The sequence below is a fragment of the Pseudophryne corroboree genome, chromosome 9 (assembly GCF_028390025.1).
Source record: "Pseudophryne corroboree isolate aPseCor3 chromosome 9, aPseCor3.hap2, whole genome shotgun sequence".
Classification (NCBI taxonomy): Eukaryota; Metazoa; Chordata; class Amphibia; order Anura; family Myobatrachidae; genus Pseudophryne; species Pseudophryne corroboree.
The window spans coordinates 330,014,046-330,025,762 of record NC_086452.1 but is presented as its reverse complement, the minus strand read 5'-3'; positions in this window follow the sequence as shown (position 1 = coordinate 330,025,762).

The window sequence follows — 11,717 nt, the reverse complement described above, 5'->3', positions numbered from 1 at the left end:
GATGAAGAGGCCACGGGTCCTCTGTGAGCATTTCTTGCAGATCTGGATACCAAGTCCTTCGTGGCCAATCTGGAACAATGAGTATCGTTCTCACTCCTCTTTTTCTTATTATTCTCAGCACCTTGGTATGAGAAGAGGAGGAAATACATAGACCGACTGGAACACCCACGATGTCACCAGGCGTCTACAGCTATCGCCTGAGGGTCTCTTGACCTGGCGCAATACCTCTGTAGTTTTTTGTTGAGGCGGGATGCCATCATGTCCACCTGTGGCAGTGCCCACCGACTTGCAGTCTGTGCTTAGACTTCCTGATGAAGTCCCCACTCTCCCGGGTGGAGGTCGTGTCTGCTGAGGAAGTCTGCTTCCCAGTTGTCCACTCCCGGGATGAACACTGCTGACAGTGCGCTTACGTGATTTTCCGCCCAGCGAAGAATTCTGGTGGCTCGCTACCCTGCTCCTTGCGCCGCCTTGTCGGTTTACATGAGCCACTGCGGTGATGGTGTCTGACTGAATCAGAACCGGTTGGTCGCGAAGCAAGGTCTCCGCTTGACGTAGGGCGTTGTATACGGCCCTTAGTTCCAGGATGTTGATGTGAAGGCAAGTCTCCTGACTCGACCACAGACCTTGGAAATTTCTTCCCTGTGTGACTGCTCCCCACCCTCGGAGGCTTATCCGTGGTCTCCAGGACCCAGTCCTGAACGCCGAATCTGCGGCCCTCGAGAAGGTGAGCACTCTGCAGCCACCACAGGAGAGACACCCTGGCCCTGGGGGATAGGGTGATTAACCGATGCATCTGTAGATGTGATCCGGACCACCTGTCAGGTAAGTCCCATTGAAAGGTCCTCGCATAGAACCTGCCGAAGGGAATGGCCTCGTATGATGCCACCATCCTTCCCAGGACTCAAATGCAGTGATGCACTGACACCTGTTTTGGTTTTAATAGGTTCCTGACTAGTGTCATGAGCTCCTGAGCTCTCTCTATCGGGAGATAACCCCTTTTCTGGTCTGTGTCTAGAATCATGCCTAGGAAAGGCAGACGAGCCCTAGGAACCAACTGCGACTTTGGAATATTTATAATCCAGCCGTGTTGCCGTTACACTTCCAGAGAAAGTGCTACGCTGATCAGCAACTGCTCTCTTGACCTCGCTTTTATGAGATCGTCCAAGTATGGGATAATTGTGACTCCTTGCTTCCGCAGGAGTACTATAATTTCCGCCATTACCTTGGTAATTATTCTCGGTGCCGTGGAGAGACCAAACGGCAACATCTGAAATGGGTAATGACAATCCTGTACCACAAATCTGAGGTACGCCTGATGAGGTGGATAAATGGGGACATGAAGGTATGCATCCTTTATGTTCAGAGACACCATAAAATCCCCGCCTTCCAGGCTTGCGATGACCGCTCTCAACGATTACATCTTGTACTTGAACCTTTTCAGGTATATGTTCAGGGATTTTAAATTCAATATGGGTCTGACCGAACCGTCCGGTTTCGGGACTACAAACATGGTCGAATAATAACCCCTTCCTTGTTGAAGGAGGGGAACCATGACCACCACCTGTTGAAGATACAATTTGTGAATTGCAGTTAACACTATTTCCCTCTCGTGGGGGGAAGCCGGCAGGGCCGTCGATGAGGGGGCATCTCCTCGAAGTCCAGCTTGTATCCCTGAGACACAATATCTATTGCCCAGGGATCCAACAGGGAATGAACCCACTTGTGGCTGAAATTTCGAAGATGTGCCCCCACCTGTGGAGCCCCAGCGACATGCGGTGGATTTTGTAGAGGCCGGGGAAGACTTCTGTTCCTGGGAACTAGCTGTGTTGTTCAGCTTCTTTCCTCTGCCCCTGCCAAGAAAGGACGCACCTCGGACTTTCTTGTTTCTTTGTGATCGAAAGGACTGCATTTGATAATGTCGTGCTTTCCTAGGCTGTGCTGGAATATAATGCAAAAGATCAGAATTACCAGCCATAGCTGTGGAGACCAGGTCCGAGATCCCTTCTCCACACAATCCTCAGCCTTGTAAGGTAAACCTTCCATATGCCTCTTAAGTCGGCATCACCTGTCCATAGCATGTTCCACAGGACACGTCAAGCAGATATCGACATAGCATTGACTCTATAACCCAGTAGACTAATGTCTCTTTGGGCATGTTTTATATATATATATCTAAGACAGCATATTTTATATATATATATATATATATATATATATCAAACAGAGCTCACCGATATTTTACAACAAGCCAGATCTGACGGTCACTAGAGATGAGCGGGTTCGGTTTCTCTGAATCCGAACCCGCACGAACTTCATGTTTTTTTTCACGGGTCCGAGCGACTCGGATCTTCCCGCCTTGCTCGGTTAACCCGAGCGCGCCCGAACGTCATCATGACGCTGTCGGATTCTCGCGAGACTCGGATTCTATATAAGGAGCCGCGCGTCGCCGCCATTTTCACACGTGCATTGAGATTGATAGGGAGAGGACGTGGCTGGCGTCCTCTCCATTTAGATTAGGAGAGAGAGAGATTGACCTGAGGCTGATACTGTAGAAGAGAGTGCAGAGTTTAGTGACTGACCACAGTGACCACCAGCAGTGCAGTTGTTTTATTTAATATATCCGTTCTCTGCCTGAAAAAAACGGTACACACAGTGACTCAGTCACATACCATATCTGTGTGCACTGCTCAGCCCAGTGTGCTGCATGCCTGCATCATCTATGTATATATTATATATCTGACTGTGCTCCGCTCACACAGCTTATAATTGTGGGGGAGACTGGGGAGCACTGCAGTGCCGGTTATAGCAGGAGCCAGGAGTACAAGACAGTCACATACCATATCTGTGTGCACTGCTCAGCCCAGTGTGCTGCATCATCTATGTATATATTATATATCTGACTGTGCTCAGCTCACACAGCTTATAATTGTGGGGGAGACTGGGGAGCACTGCAGTGCCAGTTATAGGTTATAGCAGGAGCCAGGAGTACATATTATATTAAAATTAAACAGTGCACACTTTTGCTGCAGGAGTGCCACTGCCAGTGTGACTGACCAGTGACCTGACCACACTGACCACCAGTATAGTTAGTAGTATACTATATTGTGATTGCCTGAAAAAGTTAAACACTCGTCGTGTGACTTCACTTGTGTGGTGTTTTTTTTTTTATTCTATAAAAAACTCATTCTGCTGACAGACAGTGTCCAGCAGGTCCGTCATTATATAATATATATACCTGTCCGGCTGCAGTAGTGATATATATATATTTTTTATATCATTATTTATCATCCAGTCGCAGCAGACACAGTACGGTAGTTCACGGCTGTAGCTACCTCTGTGTCGGCACTCGGCAGTCCATCCATAATTGTATACCACCTAACCGTGGTTTTTTTTTCTTTCTTCTTTATACATACATACTACTACATCTCTTTATCAACCAGTCTATATTAGCAGCAGACACAGTACAGTACGGTAGTTCACGGCTGTGGCTACCTCTGTGTCGGCACTCGGCAGTCCGTCCATAATTGTATACCACCTAACCGTGGTTTTTTTTTCTTTCTTCTTCATACATACATACTACGACATCTCTTTATCAACCAGTCTATATTAGCAGCAGACACAGTACAGTACGGTAGTTCACGGCTGTGGCTACCTCTGTGTCGGCACTCGGCAGTCCGTCCATAATTGTATACCACCTACCCGTGGTTTTTTTTTTCTTTCTTCTTTATACATACATACTACTACATCTCTTTATCAACCAGTCTATATTAGCAGCAGACACAGTACAGTACGGTAGTTCACGGCTGTGGCTACCTCTGTGTCGGCACTCGGCAGTCCGTCCATAATTGTATACCACCTAACCGTGGTTTTTTTTTCTTTCTTCTTTATACATACATACTACTACATCTCTTTATCAACCAGTCTATATTAGCAGCAGACACAGTACAGTACGGTAGTTCACGGCTGTGGCTACCTCTGTGTCGGCACTCGGCAGTCCGTCCATAATTGTATACCACCTAACCGTGGTTTTTTTTCCTTTCTTCTTCATACATACATACTACGACATCTCTTTATCAACCAGTCTATATTAGCAGCAGACACAGTACAGTACGGTAGTTCACGGCTGTGGCTACCTCTGTGTCGGCACTCGGCAGTCCGTCCATAATTGTATACCACCTACCCGTGTTTTTTTTTTCTTTCTTCTTTATACATACATACTACTACATCTCTTTATCAACCAGTCTATATTAGCAGCAGACACAGTACAGTACGGTAGTTCACGGCTGTGGCTACCTCTGTGTCGGCACTCGGCAGTCCGTCCATAATTGTATACCACCTAACCGTGGTTTTTTTTTTCTTTCTTCTTCATACATACATACTACGACATCTCTTTATCAACCAGTCTATATTAGCAGCAGACACAGTACGGTAGTTCACGGCTGTAGCTACCTCTGTGTCGGCACTCGGCAGTCCATCCATAATTGTATACTAGTATCCATCCATCTCCATTGTTTACCTGAGGTGCCTTTTAGTTGTGCCTATTAAAATATGGAGAACAAAAATGTTGAGGTTCCAAAATTAGGGAAAGATCAAGATCCACTTCCACCTCGTGCTGAAGCTGCTGCCACTAGTCATGGCCGAGACGATGAAATGCCAGCAACGTCGTCTGCCAAGGCCGATGCCCAATGTCATAGTACAGAGCATGTCAAATCCAAAACACCAAATATCAGTAAAAAAAGGACTCCAAAACCTAAAATAAAATTGTCGGAGGAGAAGCGTAAACTTGCCAATATGCCATTTACCACACGGAGTGGCAAGGAACGGCTGAGGCCCTGGCCTATGTTCATGGCTAGTGGTTCAGCTTCACATGAGGATGGAGGCACTCAGCCTCTCGCTAGAAAAATGAAAAGACTCAAGCTGGCAAAAGCAGTAGCACCGCAAAGAACTGTGCGTTCTTCGAAATCCCAAATCCACAAGGAGAGTCCAATTGTGTCGGTTGCGATGCCTGACCTTCCCAACACTGGACGTGAAGAGCATGCGCCTTCCACCATTTGCACGCCCCCTGCAAGTGATGGAAGGAGCACCCGCAGTCCAGTTCCTGATAGTCAGATTGAAGATGTCAGTGTTGAAGTACACCAGGATGAGGAGGATATGGGTGTTGCTGGCGCTGGGGAGGAAATTGACCAGGAGGATTCTGATGGTGAGGTGGTTTGTTTAAGTCAGGCACCCGGGGAGACACCTGTTGTCCGTGGGAGGAATATGGCCGTTGACATGCCTGGTGAAAATACCAAAAAAATCAGCTCTTCGGTGTGGAACTATTTCAACAGAAATGCGGACAACAGGTGTCAAGCCGTGTGTTCCCTTTGTCAAGCTGTAATAAGTAGGGGTAAGGACGTTAACCACCTCGGAACATCCTCCCTTATACGTCACCTGCAGCGCATTCATAATAAGTCAGTGACAAGTTCAAAAACTTTGGGTGACAGCGGAAGCAGTCCACTGACCAGTAAATCCCTTCCTCTTGTAACCAAGCTCACGCAAACCACCCCACCAACTCCCTCAGTGTCAATTTCCTCCTTCCCCAGGAATGCCAATAGTCCTGCAGGCAATGTCACTGGCAATTCTGACGAGTCCTCTCCTGCCTGGCATTCCTCCGATGCATCCTTGCGTGTAACGCCTACTGCTGCTGGCGCTGCTGTTGTTGCTGCTGGGAGTCGATGGTCATCCCAGAGGGGAAGTCGTAAGCCCACTTGTACTTCTTCCAGTAAGCAATTGACTGTTCAACAGTCCTTTGCGAGGAAGATGAAATATCACAGCAGTCATCCTGCTGCAAAGCGGATAACTGAGGCCTTGACAACTATGTTGGTGTTAGACGTGCGTCCGGTATCCGCCGTTAGTTCACAGGGAACTAGACAATTTATTGAGGCAGTGTGCCCCCGTTACCAAATACCATCTAGGTTCCACTTCTCTAGGCAGGCGATACCGAGAATGTACACGGACGTCAGAAAAAGACTCACCAGTGTCCTAAAAAATGCAGTTGTACCCAATGTCCACTTAACCACGGACATGTGGACAAGTGGAGCAGGGCAGGGTCAGGACTATATGACTGTGACAGCCCACTGGGTAGATGTATGGACTCCCGCCGCAAGAACAGCAGCTGCGGCACCAGTAGCAGCATCTCGCAAACGCCAACTCTTTCCTAGGCAGGCTACGCTTTGTATCACCGGTTTCCAGAATACGCACACAGCTGAAAACCTCTTACGGCAACTGAGGAAGATCATCGCGGAATGGCTTACCCCAATTGGACTCTCCTGTGGATTTGTGGCATCGGACAACGCCAGCAATATTGTGTGTGCATTAAATATGGGCAAATTCCAGCACGTCCCATGTTTTGCACATACCTTGAATTTGGTGGTGCAGAATTTTTTAAAAAACGACAGGGGCGTGCAAGAGATGCTGTCGGTGGCCAGAAAAATTGCGGGACACTTTCGGCGTACAGGCACCACGTACAGAAGACTGGAGCACCACCAAAAACTACTGAACCTGCCCTGCCATCATCTGAAGCAAGAAGTGGTAACGAGGTGGAATTCAACCCTCTATATGCTTCAGAGGTTGGAGGAGCAGCAAAAGGCCATTCAAGCCTATACAATTGAGCACGATATAGGAGGTGGAATGCACCTGTCTCAAGCGCAGTGGAGAATGATTTCAACGTTGTGCAAGGTTCTGATGCCCTTTGAACTTGCCACACGTGAAGTCAGTTCAGACACTGCCAGCCTGAGTCAGGTCATTCCCCTCATCAGGCTTTTGCAGAAGAAGCTGGAGACATTGAAGGAGGAGCTAACACGGAGCGATTCCGCTAGGCATGTGGGACTTGTGGATGGAGCCCTTAATTCGCTTAACAAGGATTCACGGGTGGTCAATCTGTTGAAATCAGAGCACTACATTTTGGCCACCGTGCTCGATCCTAGATTTAAAGCCTACCTTGGATCTCTCTTTCCGGCAGACACAAGTCTGCTGGGGTTGAAAGACCTGCTGGTGAGAAAATTGTCAAGTCAAGCGGAACGCGACCTGTCAACATCTCCTCCTTCACATTCTCCCGCAACTGGGGGTGCGAGGAAAAGGCTCAGAATTCCGAGCCCACCCGCTGGCGGTGATGCAGGGCAGTCTGGAGCGACTGCTGATGCGGACATCTGGTCCGGACTGAAGGACCTGACAACGATTACGGACATGTCGTCTACTGTCACTGCATATGATTCTCTCACCATTGAAAGAATGGTGGAGGATTATATGAGTGACCGCATCCAAGTAGGCACGTCACACAGTCCATACTTATACTGGCAGGAAAAAGAGGCAATTTGGAGGCCATTGCACAAACTGGCTTTATTCTACCTAAGTTGCCCTCCCACAAGTGTGTACTCCGAAAGAGTGTTTAGTGCCGCCGCTCACCTTGTCAGCAATCGGCGTACGAGGTTACATCCAGAAAATGTGGAGAAGATGATGTTCATTAAAATGAATTATAATCAATTCCTCCGCGGAGACATTGACCAGCAGCAATTGCCTCCACAAAGTACACAGGGAGCTGAGATGGTGGATTCCAGTGGGGACGAATTGATAATCTGTGAGGAGGGGGATGTACACGGTGATATATCGGAGGGTGATGATGAGGTGGACATCTTGCCTCTGTAGAGCCAGTTTGTGCAAGGAGAGATTAATTGCTTCTTTTTTGGGGGGGGTCCAAACCAACCCGTCATATCAGTCACAGTCGTGTGGCAGACCCTGTCACTGAAATGATGGGTTGGTTAAAGTGTGCATGTCCTGTTTTGTTTATACAACATAAGGGTGGGTGGGAAGGCCCAAGGACAATTCCATCTTGCACCTCTTTTTTCTTTTATTTTTCTTTGCGTCATGTGCTGTTTGGGGAGGGTTTTTTGGAAGGGACATCCTGCGTGACACTGCAGTGCCACTCCTAAATGGGCCCGGTGTTTGTGTCGGCCACTAGCGTCGCTAATCTTACTCTCACACAGTCAGCTACCTCATTGCGCCTCTTTTTTTCTTTGCGTCATGTGCTGATTGGGGAGGGTTTTTTGGAAGGGACATCCTGCGTGACACTGCAGTGCCACTCCTAAATGGGCCCGGTGTTTGTGTCGGCCACTAGGGTCGCTAATCTTACTCACACAGTCAGCTACCTCATTGCGCCTCTTTTTTTCTTTGCGTCATGTGCTGATTGGGGAGGGTTTTTTGGAAGGGACATCCTGCGTGACACTACAGTGCCACTCCTAGATGGGCCAGGTGTTTGTGTCGGCCACTAGTGTCGCTTAGCTTAGTCATCCAGCGACCTTGGTGCAAATTTTAGGACTAAAAATAATATTGTGAGGTATTCAGAATAGACTGAAAATGAGTGGAAATTATGGTTTTTGAGGTTAATAATAATATGGGATCAAAATGACCCCCAAATTCTATGATTTAAGCTGTTTTTTAGTGTTTTTTTAAAAAAACACCCGAATCCAAAACACACCCGAATCCGACAAAAAAAATTCGGTGAGGTTTTGCCAAAACGCGGTCGAACCCAAAACACGGCCGCGGAACCGAACCCAAAACCAAAACACAAAAAATTTCAGGCGCTCATCTCTAACGGTCACATTGATGATGCATTACTGGCAGCACTACAACAACCTTTCCCGGTCAGCCCGATTTTATACTGTCCCTAAGATCCACAAGGACCCGACACCCCCCCCCAGGCCGCCCTATCATCTCAGCAAAGGATTCCCTTTACCAGCCCATTGCGATGTATTTGGATAGTATACTACAACCGTATGTTATAAAACAAGAGCGATTAATCAAGGACACTACCAGCTTTCTAAATCGGTTGGCAGATATGAAGATCATTCCAACAGATGCACTTTTGTGCACGATGGACATTAACAGTTTGTACACATCAATCCCCCACAAACAGGGTTTAACTGCGGTTAGATCTTTCTACATCAAAGAGGGGATTACTGATTTAAATGTGGACGTTTTCATCAGACTTTTGGAACTCACCCTAACCCGCAACTATTTTATCTACAACGGCGCATTCTACAGGCAACTGTCGGGATGCGCCATGGGTAGTAATGTCGCACCCAGTTACGCCAACATATATATGTTTCTGGAAGAAGAATTTATGTTCTTCTCCATTCTTGAATTTAAGAGCTGCATTACGTCATATATGCGTTACATCGATGTTTTCTTCGTATTGCTTGGAGACGAAACAGGTTTATTGCGGTTGATTGAGTTCATTAATACAAGACCCTCGACCATCAGAATTACGTCGAATTACAGTACAACCTCCATCCATTATTTAGATGTTAAAGTGTCTATTGCAGATCACATACTACGGACTGAAGTTTTTTCCAAGCCGACAGATCGGAACACGCTATTGTCATCCTCCAGTTTCCATCCTAAACCACTGAAAAGAGGACTGCCTAAATCCCAAATGATTCGGGTGGCCAAAATTGCCAGTAGCCATGAGATAGCAGTAGCCAGCATTGATACTGTTATAGATAAGTTTGTGGCTAGGGGCTACAATTTAACAGCTTTGAATAAACAAAAAAATGGAGGTTTTGGCATTAGATAGGAGGCAGTTGCTTGTTCCACAGGTCAAGGATAAGCAATCGGTAATCCCTTGGAAGATGGAGTTTTCCACCTCCAGTCAGGTGGTACAGAGGGCTAGTCGAGCTCTGTGGCCTATAGTGGCTTCTGATAAAAACCTGCCATGTTTCAAATCTAAAAGACCTATGCCTTGCTTCACCAGAGGCCGCAATCTCAGGGACATGCTGGTCCACACGGACATTACGGGCTTTACAAAATCCATCCCCCCTCCACATTTTCTTTCTAAACCATCTGGTTGTTACAAATGTCTTCTGTGTACCACCTGTTCCCATATGCTTACGGGACCGTCATTTAAACATCCCCATACTTCCAAGACCATTTTCATTAAGCATACTTTGACATGCCTCTCTACCCACGTGATTTACATTATCATATGCCTGTGTAATTTGTACTACGTGGGCAAAACTATTTGCACCGTCCGGGAACGCATGGCTTTACATCGGTCATCTATTGCTAAAGCCATTGCAAGTGGGAGCTCCGATCAGCCAGTGGCCCATCATTTTCAATTGACCGGTCACTCTTTAGCATCTCTAAAACACATGGTCATTGACCATGTTCCAGCCTCTCTTAGAGGGGGTGACCGCAATGGCAAGCTTCTTAAATGCGAAATGAAGTGGATTCACTATTTAAATACAACATCACCTGCGGTTTTAAATGAACGTTATAATTGGAACATTTTTCTATGATTTGTTCAGTATTATATAGTGGATGAATCACACATATATTATTAGTTCAGCATCAGTTTTTTATGTGCTGTAGTCCCAAATGGGTTCCTGAGTAGCGGGATTATTATTCACTCAATTGGCTACTGTTTCGTCTCCTGCTTTTTCACATATGTATGCTTTTTCACATATGTATGCATACATGTTTTTGATCATGTCATTGTTTTGATTATGTCATTGTTTTGTTCCTTCAGGCGCTGGGGGAAGCCGGGAAGGCATCGCAGCGGCCGGCGTCGGGTTTCCTGGGCAATGCATGACGCCTGCACGCTGACGTCATCGGAGGCGACCACCGCGGACGGACACGCCGCGGGAAGCCGTCCGGACCCGGCTTCCTTCAGCACCAGGGGTTTGGTATTTAGGTAAGTGCTGTTTTACTTATCTTGTTTGTTTTCCACAGCCTGTTAGCAAGCGGCTTGACAACGGTACCTGCGTGTACCGAAACGTTGCCGCCACTTTCATTTGCTATTATGATTATGTAAATCAATACATGGTTTACCATTGGAGTGCCGCAGTTTCCTGTGTTTCATTTTATATATATATATATATATATATATATATATACACACATATATACATATACATACTAGGGTCTCAATCTCTGCTGATAAGGTATCTGTCCACGCTGCTACAGCGCTATAAACCCATGCCGACACAATCGCCGGTTTGAGTAGAGTACCAGAATGTGTGTAAATGGACTTCAAAGTACTTTTACTGCATGCTATCTGCAGGATCCCTGAGGATAGCTGTTAAGTCAGCGCTACCTTTTGGGCAAAAGCGACACCCTAGGGGAAGATTCCCATCGTATCCTGGCCCTAGTAGGGAAAGGATACTCCCTGAGAATTCTTTGTGGGAAACTGCAGTCTCTTGTCTGGAGATTCCTGCTCTTTTTCTTCATGAGAGGAGGGAAATTTACCTCAGCTTTCTTCCCCTTAAACATGTGTACCCTTGTGTCAGGGACAGATGAGTCATCAGTGATATGCAAAACATCTTTTATTACAATAATCATATATTGAATACTTTCCTGCCATTTTGGCTGTAACTTTGCATTATCGTAGTCGACACTGGAGTCAGACTCCGTATCGATATCAGTGTCTATTATTTTGGATAGTGAGCATTGAGAGACTCTGAAGGTCTCTGCGACATAGGGACAGACATGGGTAGATTCCCTGTCTGTTCTCTAATCTTTTGTGCAATAAATTTACCTTAGCACTTAATTTCACATATCCAAACAGGTGTCGGCGTTGTCGATGGAGACACTACTCACACATTTGCTCCATCTCCTCCTTAGGGGAGCCTTTTACCTCAGACATGTCGACACACGTACCGACACACCACACACTCAGGGAATGC